Genomic DNA, 17,850 nt, shown 5'->3' with positions numbered 1-17,850 from the left:
GAAACCGGAGCACCCGGAGGGAACCCAAGCAGACATGGGGAGAATGTACAAACTCCTTACAGACAGTGGCCAGAATTGAACCCAGATCGCTGGCACTGTAATAACATTACACTAAGCACTACACTATTGTGCCTGCCCAAGCTCAAGATTGTCATACTGCTTGTCTGATAACCCTAGAATAAGGATCAGAATCAGGTTTATTATCACTGACATATGTTGTGAAATGTGTTGTTTTGTGGCAGTAGTACAGTGCAAGACATAAAAATTACAATAAGTTACAAAAATAAATAAATAGTGCAAAAGAGGAATAATGAGGTTGGGTTCATGGATCATTCAGAAATCTGATGGCAAAGGGGAAGAAGCTGCTCCTGAGACATTCAGTTTGGGTCTTCAGGTTCCTGTACTTCCTTTCCGATGATAGTAACATGAAGAGGGCATGTCCCAAGTGGTGAGGGTCCTTAATGATGGATGCCACTTTACTGAGGCACAGCCTCTTGAAGAAGTCCTCAGTGGCAGTGAGGGTTATGCCCATGATGGAGTTGGTTGAGTCTACAACCATCTGTAGCCTCTTTCAACCCTGCGCATTGGAACCTCCATACCAGACGGTGATGCAACCAGTCAGAATGCTCTCCACAGTACATCAATATAAATTTTCAAGTCTTTGGTGACATCCCAAATCTCCTCAAACTCCTAATGAAGTAGAGCCGCTGACGTGCCTTCTTCGTGATGGCATCAAAGTGTTGGGCTCAGGATAGATCCTCTGAGATGTTGATGCCCAGGAACTTGAAGCTGCTCACCTTTTCCACCACTGACCCCTCAGTGAGGACTGGTGTGTGTTCTCCCGACTTCCCCTTCCTGAATTCCACAACCAATTCCTTGGTCTTGCTGACATTGAGTGAGAGGTTGTTGTTGCAACACCACTCAACCAGCTGATCTATCTCATTCCTGTACGCCTCCTCATCGCCATCTGAAATTTTGCCAACAACAGTTGTGTCATTGGCAAATTTACAGATGGCATTTGAGCTGTGCCTAGCCACACCGTCATGAGTGTAGAGAGAGTAGAGCAGTGGCCTGAGCATGTATCCTTGAGGTGTGCCTATGTTGATTGTCAGTGAGGAGGAGATGTTACTACCAATCTGCACTGACTGTGGTCTCCTGATAAGGAAGTCAAGAATCCAATTGCAGTGGGAGGTACAGAGGCCCAGGTTTTGAAGCTTGTTAATTAGTACTGAGGGGATGATGGTGTTGATCGCCGAGCTGTAATCGATAAACAGCAGCCTGATGTATGTTTTGCTGTTGTCTAGCTGCTCCAAAGCCGAGTGGAGAGCCTGTGAGATTGCGTCCGCTGTAGATCTGTTGTGGTAGGCAAATGGCAGTGGGTACTTACTCAGGCAGGGGTTAATTCTAGCTATGACCAACCTCTCAAAGCACTTCATCACAGTAGATGTGAGCGCTACTGTGCGATAGTTGTTGAGGCAGCTCACCCTGCTCTTCTTGGATACCTTGATGCCCTTCTTGATGCCCTTTTGAAGCAGGGGGGAACCCCTGACTGCAGCAGTGAGAGGCTGAAGATGTCCTTGAACAGTCCAGCCAGATGGTCAGCACAGGTCTTCAGTACCCTGCCATGTACACAGTTGGGGTCTGATGCCTTGCGAGGGTTCACCCTCTTGAATGATGTTCTGACTTCAGCCTCTGAGCCAGAGATCACAGGGCTGCTGGATGCTGTGGGGATTTACACAGGTGTAGTGTTATTCTCCCTTTCAAAATGTGCATAAAAAGCGTTGAGCTCATCAGGGAGTGAAGCATCACTGCCAGTTATGCTGTTAGGTTTCACCTTATAGGAAGTAATGGCATCCAAACCCTGTCACAGGTGTTGTGCATCTGATTGTGTCTCTAGCTTCAATCAGAATTAGCTTTTTGCTCTCATAACAGCTTTCCGTAGGTCATACCTGGACTTCTTGTAGGGGTCTGAATCACCGGTCTTGAATGCCACAGATCTAGCCCTCAGCAGAGTGCCAACCTCTTGGTTCATCCAGGGCTTCTGGTTTGGGAAAACTCAGTAGGTTCTCGACAGCACACATTTATCCATGCAGGTCCTGGCCATGGCATATTCATTCAGATCTGAAGATGAATCCCACAATATGGTTCAGTCCACCAATTCAAAGCAGTCCTGTAAACACTTCTCCATCTCCCACTGGTGCTGGGTCCTCAGTCTCTGCCTATACACCGGGAGTAGAAATACAGCCAAGTGATCGGACTTGCCAAAGTGCGGGTGCGAGATGGCACGGTAAGTGTTCTTGATGGTGGTGTAACAGTGATTGAGTGTGTTGGCTCCTCTGGTTCTACAGGTGACATGTTGGTGGTAGTTTGTCAGAGACTTCTCTGAGCTGGCCTGGTTGAAGTCCCCCACAATGATTGGGAAAGCATCAGGGTGCACTGTCTCGTGACTGTTGATCACGGTGCTCAGCTCCTCCAGTGCCAGCTTGACATTTGCCAGGGTGGAAGGTGAAAAATAGTGGATCACCGTATATTTCCTCCAACTCTGGCATGTGCAGTAATTTAAATGTGACTACTTTTGGTGGGGCATTTTTTAAACAAATGTTTTTTTCTATATACACATATGCATACGCGTATATCCATGGTGTACTTAAAAACTGCTGCAGTGGTAGTGGGGATGGGGGAGCATGTATCCTTCCTCCAATTAAATATTAGGAAGAGTAAAGTCATTGCTTTCAGCATTAATCACAATTTTCATTTCCCTGGCCACTCACAATCCCTGGTAACCATCTAAATTGAAAGCGGTGGTGTATTTGAACCTGCGATGAAGTTTGGACCACATACTTGTGCCACCATTAAGACTGCTTATTTTCACTTTTGTAACATTGTCTGACTCTGCATCTGCCTCAGCTCAGCTGCTGCTGAAATTATGTTCACTCATTAATTTTTAAAGAACTAATGTCTGGCCTGTCCTCTCTGTAACTTCAGGAAATACCACTTATCTCACAAATAATCTACAAATATAGTGGTAATTATTTGCAACAATACATAACAATTGGAAAGGACATGGTGCTATTTTGTGTTAGAATTCTGTAATGCTCAGTTCCTCTTGTGTTAATTTATTGTTTCATGGAAGTATTCTCTTTTCTGGAACTCCTGTTCTGAAATTGAAAATGGAGAGACAATTTTGTCAGACAGGAGCATCATGGGTGTGTTTTTGTTTTTTCATCGTCCCTAGTGAAAATCTTCTGGCTGTATAATTGTGGGTTTTATTTTCAGTCTGCCATGGTATCAGGAGACCGTGTGTTGACTGCCATGGATTACAAGCCTCAAACTGAAAGCAGTCAGTAAAGTTCATCTGAGAGCATAAAATCCAACATCCATATCTGTTTCTCAGGAATTTAATATTTGTTCTTCAGCATATTTCCAGCCATGTCTTTTGATTATTGCCGTGTGCAATGAGTTTTATTTTCAGTCCAAGAAGATACATTTCTTTTGACAAAGTCAGAGAATCAAGTGCTGGAAAATGTTCCAAATAAAATGTCAGAATTAACAATGTCCTAAAGGAAAGTCTAGTACTTTGTGCAAGAAAAAGAACCTCCAAGCTATCGTTCTGAGAGTAGTCTCTGAATGCTGAAAAATGGATTTGCTTGTGACCTTTTACTTGTTTTCACTTCTGTAGTTAGAGTGATGAGATGCTAGGTGTTCCACCTGCATGAGGAGTGATGGGCTTTTCTCCCAGTGCACTCTCAGTCGAATTCCACATCCCTAAATGACAAACAGGGGAATGATGATATCTCTTTTAATGCCCTTGCTGAACCTTGGCTAGATTTTATATATATATATATATATATATATATATATATATATATATGTATATATATACATATATATATACATATATATATATATAGAGAGAGAGAGAGAGAGAGAGAGAGAGGTGTGAATATGTTCTGCTGTGTATTATGCCTCCTTTGGTTTTATATTCATTCAATGTATCCTGTGCTATGGATTTGGGAAAAACAAAGACATTCAAAGGTTAGAAGTCAATGTTAAACAAATTCCATGTGGAATGCTTATGGGCTATCCTTGATTAAAAAAAAACTTACCAAAATTCAGCAAGGACATTAAAAGAGCTAAAATCCTAAAGGCTACCATTTAAAGCAAAAACTTACATTGTGCACGATCTCCAAATAATCTAAAAAGTTTGAATACCACAACTAAAATATGGCCATTGTAGGTAGAGTGACAGCTAATTGGCAGAAAGGAGGGACACACACATAACTCGGAGACATGACTAGATAAAAGGTTTTGAAGTAATTACTGGTCAGGATATAAGGCAAGTTGGCCTTGGAATCTTTCACATCCACCTGAGAAACTTCATCCAAAATTTAGCACATCTGACAATGCAGTCCTACCTCTGGGCTACATTATATTGTCAACCTTTATTAGATACTCAACTATCTGTGACCTCTGATAGAGAAGAAAAGATGTTGCCAAGTGAAACAAGGCAAACATATGTTAGAAAACTGTGAGGGCTCCTTTAGTTTAACTCTGCAGAATGAAACGTTGTGGAAAGTACTGGCAATTGATACAGTCAGGTCAGTTCCCACCAGACTGGTTAGGCACTTCTTCAACTAAACAAAGGCTAAAACTCAAAATAGGACCATTCAGATTTGAGGAAGCAAACAAATTCTTAGTAGATGCTGGTCTGTGCCTCTAGTTTACTGTATACTGTGCAGTTCAGACTACATGCCCTATCTTATTACCTGCTCCAGAAACAGGAACAGAAATACTTCATCACTGAAAGTTGCTAATTATAATGGTTGAAGAACACTAAATAAGTCTAATGGCATTATATTCAGTTTCCAGTTTTGCTGAACTCTGGTAGAAGTTCTTATTTGAAATCTTCCTAAAATCTGTGTGAGAGCCAGGGACAGGATAGTTGGTGGGAGCACAGGATGTCAGCAGGAGTTGAACATAAGGATTTACATGGATAATCAGAAGGGGTTGCTGTATCAAATCTCTTTAAAAGGAAGCTGTCTTTATGAAAATATGTTTGATATATTGGGGCTTGGGAAGAGAGGTTTGGATGAACTATTTACCATTTTACCCAGTGATATCATTCAACAGACCGCAAGCTTTTTTTACTTTATTATTTGTTTGCAAATTAAAGCAAAAGAAGGGTGTTCAAACGTTTCTGCATTTCTATGTCCATTTGTGTCAGAAATGTATCAACAACAATTCCCTCTAAACCATTAAGCCATCAGAATTTTTATTAATTATATCACTATTATGCTAATACCTGTTTAAATATTTTATCATAAACAAAACATGTTGACAGTATCAATGCAGGATCTGCTGGGGAAAATTGTTATGTGCAACATGGTAACAGAGGTGGATTAACGTGAATGGAGCTCTGGTCTTTACCCTGGGTGAATGTGTCATTTCAGATACGTCTGTTAATTCATGTTCCCAGAAGTGTTTGGTTGATCCCCCTGGCCACTTCTGACATCATTCCCAATGCTTAAAGTAGAAACAAAGCTACAAAAATAAAAACAAATCACAAAAAAGATGTTAAAATGGAGCAGATTATTTGGGGATTATCTGAGGTCCTAGCTATGCACAGTTGACCATTGTTTGTCTCAAAAACAGTTTGGAGTGTTATGAAGTCACAGAAGACATATTAATGTAAATTCTTTATGTTAAAAGTTTTATTGAAATTATTTTTACTTTCACTTCTAAGCAGCCTAATTGAAAGAAAATGAAAAAAAACCACAGATGCTGGAAATTTGAAATAAAAACAGAAAATGTTGGAAATATTCAGCACGTCAGGCTGCGTCTGTGGAAAGAGAAACAGAGTTAATGTTTCAGGTCTGAGCCCCTTCATTAGAACTAGGACAGAGAGCTTTCAATTGCAAAGAAAATGGGGGAAAGGATGGGTAGAACAAAGGGAATGTCTCTGATAGGGTGAGACCAAATGGTTAATGTGGCAGTTACAAGCAAACTATGCTTCTTTCTCTGAGTTATATTTTGGGAATAGCAAGGTTGTGGGGCATGCCCAGCAGACCAGATTAACCAAATGGAGAGAGAAAAACTGAGCCAAAATCACAGATGGAAGACTGGCAAAAATGCCAGTTCTGATACAGGTAGAAAGAGTGAGTTACCTAAAGTTGGAGAATTTGATATTGAATCCAAAAGGCTGCAACCTTCCCAGGTGAAAAATGCGTTGATGTTCCCAATTAAGGGTCTCAACCCAAAACGTGGACTGTTTATTTCCCTCCATAGGTGCTGCCTGACCTTTTTTGCATTTTGTGTGATGTTCCTCAAGATGGCATTGGGCTTCATTGTAACAGCGCAGGATGCCACAGACAGAAATCAAAGTGTTAGTAGGCTGGAGAACTAACGTTGTATGCAACTGAAGGCTCGTGGTCACTCCTGTGGACCAAACGGAGGTGCTCCACAAAGCAATCACCCAATCTGCCCAATGTGTGATGTGTTTTGGCAATCACCTGTGCAGAAAGTCTGCCTTCAACTTATGCTCTAATAAGCAGGCTTCAAATAATGAATAAAAGTGGAAACCATTGCTTATTTCCCCATTTTAATCCAGGCCATTGAGGCCTATTATCACTCTTGTTTTCCTGCCTACTTGAGATTGTATAATGCACATTGAAATGACAGATAAGGTGCACACAGGCAGAATTTGTTTTGATATTTCAAGTTTGGTTTTGACTCACAGTAAAGGCAGAATGCAGTACTGTGAGGAGTGGAAGTGTGTTGTCTATTCAGGTCACAGAACTTCTTACCAATTAATGCTGGAAGACACCTGCACAAAATGGGCATCTGGCTTTTTCTCCTGCCTGTCAATTCTGTATTCCTGTGCATTATAAACTTATCATGACTACATGTAGATGTAATTTATTCATTACTAATGAAAAAGAAAGTTGGCAAATAAGTTTTCAGGGAAATAATACCCTTTTCAAAAGCTTCCTGTTGGTAAAACTAATCTCTGAAGGAAGATTCCATTCTTCCCCACAAAGGATAATTTTTGGCAAAAGTACTAACCTGTTCACTTGTAATTTGGGGGGGGGGGGGGGGGGGGGTGTTCCGAATGAATGGAGGATGGATGTTGCCCAGTTTTATCCTGTAGGCCAGCATCATCTACAGGTACGTACTGAATGAACTAGGGTCTTCTTGTCAGTGGCATGCCATGTAAATCCAGGACAAACATGTGGTAGAGTCCAGTGGAAATCTCAGTTCAGGTTACTGAATCTATCAAAATGCCACCATCCTTGCTGAGATTACTGGATTAGTGAAAAAAACACAGCCCAGTGGAGCAATAGTGATGTCACACTGTGGCTCATATAAACAGAGCCCTTAACTGACAGGCAACAAACTGAACTACAAGCCCAACTGATCAGAATTCATTAAAGCCATGCTATACCACCCCTTAATGAATGTCTTGTCAATTTCAAGTCAGTTTCATTAATTCAGAACCGGCCAACCACATAGACATTTTGGACTGAAATAGAAGCAGGACTACATATATTATATACAATAAAATAAACAAACAAACCACTTTTAGGAGGAACAGAATTTTGATGTAATCAGAAATCTATAGCAAACAATTCAGACCAAATCTCAACCACTTCTGGCACTATCTCCTTTGTCTCTGCAAGCGTTTATTTAATTTGAATCTAATTCAACAAGTCAAAGCCTTTTCCAAATAGAAATTCCCATTTTATAACATGTACAAGTGTACATTTAACAATAGACAAATGTCAAGGTGGTCTTCTGTCTGAGATACCCTCTGAAAAAGAATCATTTGAGCTCATCCTATTCTAACCAAAAGATAATTGTCCTTCTCTTCCACACCCACCACCCACACCCTTCACCCACCACCACCACCACCTTCTTCAAATGAACTGTCTTTACAGTTCTTAACCTGAATTCAAGCAGATGGCCGCTGGTCAAGTGGGATTGCCTTCTCATTTGATTCCTTTATATTTCTTCACAAATTCCTCACAGGAAGATTTTGTGAGATTAGATAAGGTGTTGAAAAATCTGGTGTTAATAAATATAAAACATTGCACAGATAAATAAATGTTTCAGTATACTACATTTCACCACCTAATCTTAAAATAAGATCTTTTACCTTCAGTGTAGCTAAATTTATGAGTACACTGTTTAGAAATTGCCAAATACAAACTGGACAAATCTGCTTGCTGATGTTCTAAAGGATACCAATCTATTTAAAATGCTTTATGATTATAAGATTTTCAAATCATCTCCATCTGCAGCAAAGATGGGCTTTGAAGTAATGATCCTGCTTATTGTGCTCCTGATAAGGCACATGATGGTAATCTGAACAGGTCCACATTACCAAGAATCTAATTAAGCTTTATTCAAAAATGGTAGGTGCCAAATGGAGATAAAATGCTTCATTAAAGGAAACAACTGAAGGTCATGGGAACAGCTTCTACATTTCAGGAGTCAATTCACTACTACTCTAGTAATATGGCCATAAGTTTGAGGTCAGATCTGTGGTCCTCCTCCTGTTGTCAAAGTGTTCACAGAGTGGGGAAACACACTCTTTTTATGAAAAACCTTAAATACATGTCCACTATTTCCAGTATTTATGGTGCTATATACAGTTGGAATAATGATAATTTTGGTACATTGCCTTGGGTTCACCTCTTCCATAATGTAGGACATCCTATCTGTTAGCAAGCAACCTGGTTCGAAATACCTAGACTTTGAAAACAATACAAGGGGCATATATTAACAGACAAGATAGCTCCAATTCTTCATTTCTCCTACAAAATAAACCCTTCATCTCCATTTGGAGACTGAACTGAAATCAGGTGGAGGAAAGAACAACATCCAGATGCATTATGCACTAAAGCCAGACTGATGTGTTTGCAAAAATGGCAACATGGAACCACACAAAGAAAGCTGATTTGTTGTTTGTCATCGATATCAATGATTTGGATAAGAATATACAGGGTATGGTTCGTAAGTTTGCAAATGACACTAAAATAGGTGGTATAGTGGACAATGAAGAAGGTTATCAAAAATTACAGGGGGATTTTGATCAGCTGAGTAAATGGGCCAAGGAATGGCAAATGGAGTTTAACTTGGATAAATGCAAGGTGTTGCATTTTTAGAAAGTCAAATCCAGGTCGGACTTTCACAGTGAACAACAGGGCCCTGGGGAGTGTTGTAGAAAAGAGGGACCTTGGAGTACATGGTTCACTGAAAGTGGAGTCACAGGTAGACAGGGTGGTGAAGAAGATTTTTGGCACACTGGCCTTCATAAGTCAGGGCATCGAGTCTAAAAGTTGAGAGGTCATGGTTTGGTTGTACAGGACGCTGGTGAGGGTGCACTTGGAGTATTGTGTTCAGTTTTGGTCGCCCTGCTATGGGAAAGATGTTACTAAACTGGAAAGAGTGCAGAAAAGATTTCCAAGGGTGCTGCCAGGAATTGAGGGACTGAGTTATAGGGAGAGGTTGGACAGGCTATGACTTTATTCCTTAGAGCGTAGGAGACTGAGAGGTGATCTTATAGAGGTGTATAAAATCATGAGGGGAATAGAGAAGGTGAATGCACTCAGTCTTTTTACCTCAGAGGTGGGGAATCAAGAAATAGAAAGCGTAGGTTTAAGACGAGAGGGGAAAATAGGAACTTGAGAGGCAACTTTTTTCCACAAAGAGTGGTATTGATGTGGAATCAGCTGCCAGATTGAGGCAGGTACAGTAACAACTTTTAAGAGACAGTTGGACAGGTACATGGATTGGAAAGGTTCAGAAGATTATGGGCCAAATGCTGGCAAATGGAACCAGCTTGGATGGGGCATCTTGGTCATCATGGACTAGCTGGGCCGAAGGACCTGTGACTCTATGACACTATATTTAAAAAGGTAGGAAGCCTGACCTCAAAGTCCAATACCAAAAAAATGAATGCTGCTATTGAACTAATTGGAACATAGCTAACTGGGATGTTTAAGCAGCTAATGTTTTCCAGAAATGGGTTCAAAATCTTTGGCATCTAATTAAAGCACATCAATGAAAAAGGGCAGAAGAGCAAGAAGAGCAGGTATACACAATTAATTGGTAACATATTTACTTCTGTGTGTCACAGAGTTGTGGGAACAAAATGTCCTCACAAGATTCAGCACTAACTTCCAGGCTGTGCAGACTGAGGAAGTGTTGTCTTTCAATGATACGTTAAAATAAGACTGTCACTGTTCCCTTCGGTGGACATGAAAGGCCCCTTGGTATTACATCAAAACCAAAGGACAGTGGAGTTATTCATGATGTCCTAGTTAATATGCATTTTTCAATCCACATCCAAATCATCTGGTCACTGTCACATTTCTGTTTTGTTGGAAGTTTGCTGCTAAAAAAAAGTGAGTTGCTGCATTGCATTTTGTAAATGATACACACTGTGGTGTAGCAGTAATGAGGGAATAATGAGAGTGATAGGGTGGACACTAATCAGGCATGCTACTTTGTCTTGGATGGTGTTGAGGTGTGTACTGGGAGGTTGCACTCATCCAGGAAGGTGGAGAGTATTCCAATGCACTCCTGAGATGTGCTGTTCTGATATGGAGTCAGTTTAAACTGCTCTTGTAGACACAATACCATGTTCATAATATGTCTTTGGTCAATGATCACCCTCTGATTATCGATGCTGGTGGACACACAGCTATCAATCATAAAGGATAGGTAGTTCGACTCACTTGTTGGACATGGTTGTTGCCCAATACTTGTGCGGTAATTGCCACAAACTGGCCCTTACCTCAACGTTGTCTTGATGGGAAGAAATCAGCCGGCATATTTTCTACTTTTGGAAAAAGAGATCTACGTTCACAAAGGATCACACAAAGTTCAGGACCCACAAAGTTCAGACCTAACTAAGTAATTTTGAACTGTAGTCATTGCAGCAGTATAATCTTGGAGTGTACATTGTATTTTGCACCAAGATCATACAAATAGTAATCAGATATTGTCCAAATATTCTGTTCATAACTGAGGGATAAATATTGGCCAAGACAATAGGAATAGTTCCCTGTTCCTCTTCAAATAGTACCATGGGATTCTAGATACCTATGAAGGCAAATGGGACTCATCTGAAAAACGGACTTCTGACAATGCAACAATCTTTCCTTATTTATACTGTTCTGGAGCTACCTGGGTTTTTGTGCTCACGTCTCCACTGAAATCTGAACTTTCTGACTCAAAATGAAGAAGCCATAGTAGTGACAACACCTCAAAATATTTCATTAACTGGAACACTTTGAAATGTCCTGAGAGGCCCTAAATAAATTGTCCTTTTCTTTACAACTGATAGACTATTGAATCTCAAAACCATAAACTGTAAATCAAGACTTGTAAGAAAAATAACCTATTACAAATTGTCGTAACTTGAGCTTCTTGTGCATGGAGTAACAAATAAATTGACATTTCATGTAAACAAAACATTTTGGAATTCAGATGATAATTGTCTTATGTGTAATACAGCCTAACTGGTATCCTACCCTATATAAACCATCATTAACTTCTGTGTTATCTGCTGTGTAATGCATTCTACTCTTTTTACTTTGCTGCACATAATAGCCATGACCTGTGTACTATACTGCATGAAAGATACCAATATTTGTGCTATCTTGTGTGTAACAACTACAGTCCAAGTGCTATTATATATAAACTATCCTCAGACCTGTGGGCTATACTTACAGTATTGTAACTCAACCTATCCCATTCAGAATCTCATCAGATGCTACCCTGTGGCTACTTCCTTAAATTCCATTAAGAGTAACCTTAATGAAACAAAATCAAGCAGTTTTATGCTGGATATTGAAAGACAGCAGGCTTTTAAGGATGAGTCACATGATTTGAACAGAAAAATAGTACAAGATATTATTTACAATATTAGAACCACTAAATTAAAATGTAGCTCAAAATTAATGCCCAGACTCCTGCACTCAGATGGGCTATCATGGCCAATCATTATGGAACTGAAATGCAGCCTAGGCCATCCGCTTATTTATTAATTAGAAGATATGTGGCTCAAATGGGCACATGATGCTATCTTGTTCAATTCACCATAAAATGGTGACAGACATAAAAGATATCTAGTTGGCTACCCAAATGTGTTATGTCAAGCCCTGGGCATCCATTAGGCATCAACAGTGGTATAGCATAGAGGCAGTACAACACTCACTTGAATAAGAGATCAAACTGAGATTCTTGCAACAGACACAACACACACAAAATGCTGGAGGAATTCAGCAGGTCAGGCAGCATCTATGGAGAGAAATAAACAGTCACCGTTTCGGGTCGAGATCCTTCATCAGGACTGGAAAGGAAGAGGGCAGAAGCCAGAACAATCCCATGGTGCTACTTGAAGAACAGCAAGAAGTTTTAGAACATAGAACAGTACAGCACAGGAACGGCCTTTGGTTCATGATGTCTACGCCAACCTTGATGCTAAATTAGACTAAACTAAAGCAATTTTCTTGTGTTCTAGCCAGCATTTGTCTCAGAACCAACATTGGGAGAAATACAGATTAATCACTCAATATTTTGTTATTTATAGGGTCATGCTGCATGAAAATAGGGACTCATTCATTTGTTTTTGGTCCATTAAGTGGGTGCTGCATCTAGTGCTAGCACCTGGTCAGGGTCCCTGGTAACAAAAATCAGGAAGTTGCCAGCTGTTGCATTACTGTCGCTCTCAAACACAAAACGTGAGTCAGAGCCTTAAAGAACCGCTGCATGGGACTCGTGGAGCAGTTTCAGAAAGACTGCACTGGAGGTGAGGAAAAACACAGTGGAAGTGGGAACACATGCCCTGTGTGTGAATGGCCATCTTCCCACCTCAAATGCCAGACCACAAGTACGCCAAATGCCACAGGCTCATCGCACCAGTGAAGGTTTCAGCATGTTTATCTGCTGCAGGAGCTAATGGGGCACTCAGCAATGGTGGCCGAGAAATGAAAGCCGAGGCTGGCAGAAGCAGACAATAATACATCGACAGAACAGCAGCAACACATTGGCCCTTTAAATCATACCCTTTTCCTATCTGCTGCAAGATTTGTCCTTATTTTGTTGATGTCACACTTTTAACGGCTAATTTCTGATTGCAAATGCAGAAATGACTGCTCTGCGCCGGATAACATGCTTAGATGCGCAAGTGACATCAGGCAAATTCAAATGCACTCCAGTGAATGGCGCATGCAGGCGCCCAGGCCATTTTCCCGATGGCCGCTGATCGACATGGAAGTGATCACTACTGTGATAAAATTTGTACAAAATCGTTTTTATGCACAAGCTGTACATAAAACCCAAGTCCAAGTGGGTTCATTTTCTGGACAACAGTCTCTATAACAATATTGAACAGTATTGGCTATAAAAATATTTGGGGCCCCTCCATTCTTCTCAGCTGACTTGTTTCTGGCACATATTGTCCAGTTGTTCTACCTTTTTTATCGTATTATCTGGAACTTATGATTTACCGTGTTTAACTTTAATTCATTAGTTCCCCCCTGGAGATGCGAACTCTTCTGAGTACAATTGAGTCGGCCCTTCTAATAAACTTACTGGTTAAGTTCATGCATGTACCAACTAACTCTTCAATAATGGAGGTGATTTTGCTCTTACAGCCCAACCACATGCATTTAGCAGCAAATTTCATTAGGCATTGATAAGGAAATTGTAATATTCCACTGGAGGATCGGTAACTCAAAAGTAACCATCAAATGAGTCCTTGATCCATCCCACATCTACTATTTTAGCTATCGAGCATTCCCCTTGCGATTCATCCTCTGCAATATGTAAACAACAACTAAAATCCACAGAACCGCAAGAGTGGAATAGTGTCAGAAATCGTTGCTGGCTTTTAAATCATGGAAATTACAAACGCGGGCTGGGGAACGGGACTGCTTCAGTATTCCCAGACTAGTGGTCAGGAGATAAATCCTATTAACTGTGGGAGGCGGTGGTCTCAGTAACTAACAAGTGGTTTATTGTGGCTTTTCCCACTAAATGTACATGAGAGAGGATAAAGGAAATAGCCCTTCTCAACAGGGTTCCAGTGCGCCGCCGAACCTCGCAGCTCGCTCGGCTCCCTTTGTGTCAGCGAGGTAAAGTGGGAGGAGTTGCTTTCCTGCAATTGTGTCGTTTCAGAAGTTGGATATTCCGATTCCAGCTCTCAGTGTGCTGCTGTAAGGGCTCGGAGCGGCTGCCTTTGCTGCTCCCAGCTTCTTTCCACGTTCTTCTGCCCTTTTCTTTCCGACTTTTCGTCTATTTCTCCCACTTCTCCAAGATGACAGGGCAGTCGGATGCATACCGGAGTCAGCTGGTAAGTAACCCCTCCCACCAGGGTCGGCTCCAGTACCAGGTTATGGTTCTATATGTGCACCAGCCTCCTTTTGCGAGGGGTAAGAGGAAAAATAAATAAGGGGGTGGGGGAGACAGACCGTGAGAGGGATTAGAATTTGTTGCGATTGAGCAGAGGAGCTTGAGTTCAGTGTAAAAAGTGCAGCCAGGATCTATCATGCTCTCAGATGTACCTTGGTCTCCAGATGGATTCACACGCTGCTTGCTTTCTTGCTATGCCTGTGTTTTCAGTTTATTTTTGCAATCATGGTTTGACAGATTATTTAAGTAAATGATTTTCTGGCTCAGTGTGCAGGTGTAAACTGTGAACCGAAGAGAAAGAGAGAGGGACAGACGCCAGCAAGGGTAAATAACCACATCTTTGATCCTACTTTTGCTTTAGAAACTTACGGTTATGTGTCATACTTTTGTTAATACTCTCACGAGATTAGTGTGCTGGTCGACATACATTTTATGGCTCCTTGAAGTTAGGCGTGATCCCCACCCCCATCCGCCCCTATTCTTATCTATTTCTCAATAGTTGCTTAAGCTACGCACAATGGAGCTCAATGGAAAAATATGACTGCAGTCAGTTAATAATAGAAATTATTCTGCTTGGCTAATTGTGAGTAGCTGCTGTATTGGGTATCAGTGGCTCATTGACAGGATCGAGAGTCCTCAGAATGTGAATGTAGCTTGCTCCGCGCCCTGTAAATACCAATGCTACTTGACACGGGCCACGGTGCAAATTAGTGTGTGTCTTGGGAAGGGGTGGTCACAAAAATCAATTATAAGAAAGTGCGAGCTTTTAGGAAACATGTTATTTAAAAAAACAATGGGGGGGGGTGGAGTGGAATACACGAATCGTTCGGGATAAACGTGTCTCAGACACCAGGGTCGCCGGCTGCATCTGGCTGGGTAACTGTGAAATGACTCACTGCAGAATGTGTGCGCTGTTCAAAATGTGTCTGCGGTTTACTTTGCAAAAGCATAATACCTCTTCTGAAAACATCTGGAGACACGCAGCTTTTTTTTAAACTCCTCTTACCATTCCCTTCCCCCTCCCAATTCCCTCTGTTGATAACAGTCGTAGATATTTGCCTCGCCCTCTTTTCAGTCATGCGGGCTGCTTGGGTTTATTCAGGCTATGATGCTCAAGGTAACTGATAGTTTGGTTTTATTTACCGTATCTATGTGGAATGTTACAGCAAGACTCAACTCAGTTTAACTTTTCCCACCATTTCGATCCTGAAGCCAGTTTTATATTCCCATTGGAAATAATAGGCGTTCCTGACATTTCTGACAGGAAATACATTATATGGATTAAATACAGGACCTACGCTGGCCAGCAAAGTGTCACAAGGCATCGCAGGAAACGTCATAACAAGAATGAAGCTGGACCAAACTTAGGGAGGTCCAGAAAAAAATCCCTGATGTATTAATCATTGACTGGAAACGTTAGATGTTTCTCTCTCTACAAATGCTACTTAACTGCTGAGTATCTCCAGCATTTTCTACTTTTAATAGTCGCTTTATTGGCATTATCTCCCCACCCCCAACACACACACACACCCCTCTCCTTACATACGCATATCCTTTTCTCGGGGCACCATTTTTCCCACTATTTTTCCATGCCCACAGTGCTCCACACCCAACTTCATGCAACACTAACCAATGGGTTGCAACAGACTAATACCACCAGAAAGCCTTGTGGCCCAGTCCATTCAACCTTTGCTGGCAGCCACAGCAGGTGTCACTGGCTACTGATGAGGATCAGGGTCCTGCTTCATTGTGGGTTGCTCCTTTCCCCTCCTGCTGATAATGCTACAATTAGTTAAATCAACCCAAGCCAAGGTCAGGGCAAAGTATTGGCGCATGTTCAGTTTGGGCTACATGGATGGCTGAAGTAGATGTTGGAAGTAGAGACTACGCATCACAGCAATCACACTGCAACATGAACAGGGCTGATTACTAAATGATTATTGAGACATCCCACAGAGCTGAACTATAGAAAATTCTGCAGCCAGATACACCTTTGGAGAATGTAAATGCCTAGTAGGAGAGTGTTAAATGCTGTGGCTGTGAATTTCGCCCTTGTCTCAGTTCTTGAAGGCTCTTAGCTATGTGGGCCAGAAGCCTCCAGGTCCAATTCTTTATATCTCCCATGCAAGATGACCTCAGCTGGAGCAACTGCCATGTTAAGGTGAGAGGTAGGAGGTTCAGAGGGGATCTGAGGGGGAATTTTTTCATATAGAGAATGGTTGGAATGTGGAATGCGCTTCCTGATGAGGCAATGAAGGCAGGTACTCTCATAATATTTATGAAGCATCTAGACAAGTACTTGAATTGCCAAGGAATACATAGAAGTATATGGACCTAAAGGGGGTAAATGGGATTAGTACAGGAAGGTGCAATGGTCAGTGTTTCTATGCTGTATGACTGTATGACTCAATGACTCTAAATTGACTGAGGGACTGGAGGAAGGAATCAAAAGTGCCAAGTTTTATATTTGATGCTTGATATTGAACCAGATGAAATTTTTGGAACTATATGCTAATTTAGTGTGCCCAAAACTTTATAATTGCCAGTTGTAATTAAGGAGCTCGAATTACATCACAAGAATTAAGATAATAACATCAGGCAGTTTTCAGTCATCTGGACTCCAGCTTGTTTGACAATTATGGAAATGTTTAAGACTGCAATCATTTAAAAATAATTCCTATATATTCTCCATGGCATTGTTCACCTGTCTGAGGAGAAAATGGAACAGAGGTGAAGTTGTTTGGGGATGATGCTATCAATGCCAATAAAAGTATTATTGTGCTTGGATAGAAATTTTCACCATATCAATTTCTTCGATAAAAATGACAATGGGGAGGCTGTGTTGGTAGATTGTGATTTTAGTTAAGGTTGAAATTGAGGAGTAAGATTGTATTACATGATATATGAAAATGTTTTATTCAAGCCAAATGTCAAAGAAAATCAACATACATGTTCAAAACATAGATAAGATGTTGAAAACGGCTCTAAGTATAGAGGTTATAGATGGTATAGTTTTAATGATTCACATATAAGGTCAGAGCAAAATTTCCAGCCCTCAATTTATTTTAGTACCACTATTACATCTGTCAAGTGATTCCATCAACTGACAGAAAGAAGAACTGTGTTTCAACTTCACAACACTAGATTAGGATTGCCTAATGGAGAAAGAGAGTATTGCTATGAAATTACATGACGCTCCTTTGTGTTTTGGGATGACTGCAAATTAATTGCTGGAAAATTAGTGAGTTATTGTTGATGGAACATGAATACATTTTTGCCCATGCTCTCAACATTACTTCCGGAGTCAAACCAGTTAAATAGATGCTAATATAGGCCTTGTGCTAATGATTCTTTGGGGCTATTAATGGCGTGTAAAGGTGATTGCAAACTTGCTTTAGAATGCATGTCCGTGAGTATGAATTTTGCTCC

General features: G+C 40.9%; 1 protein-coding gene across 1 annotated transcript in view; it reads left to right on the top strand.

The window, feature by feature from the left end:
• Window positions 1-14,244: 14,244 nt before the first annotated feature.
• Window positions 14,245-17,850, top strand: part of mid2 (midline 2) — a 102,834-nt gene continuing 99,228 nt past the window's right edge. Inside the window, exons 1-2 of the mRNA XM_052022239.1 lie at window positions 14,245-14,362; window positions 14,689-14,745. The gene's annotated coding sequence lies outside the window, so the exon portion shown is untranslated. The remainder of the gene's footprint in view (window positions 14,363-14,688; window positions 14,746-17,850) is intronic.

This window comes from Pristis pectinata, chromosome 8, assembly GCF_009764475.1.
Source record: "Pristis pectinata isolate sPriPec2 chromosome 8, sPriPec2.1.pri, whole genome shotgun sequence".
Taxonomy (NCBI): domain Eukaryota; kingdom Metazoa; phylum Chordata; class Chondrichthyes; order Rhinopristiformes; family Pristidae; genus Pristis; species Pristis pectinata.
This window is presented reverse-complemented; position numbering and strand designations above follow the sequence as displayed.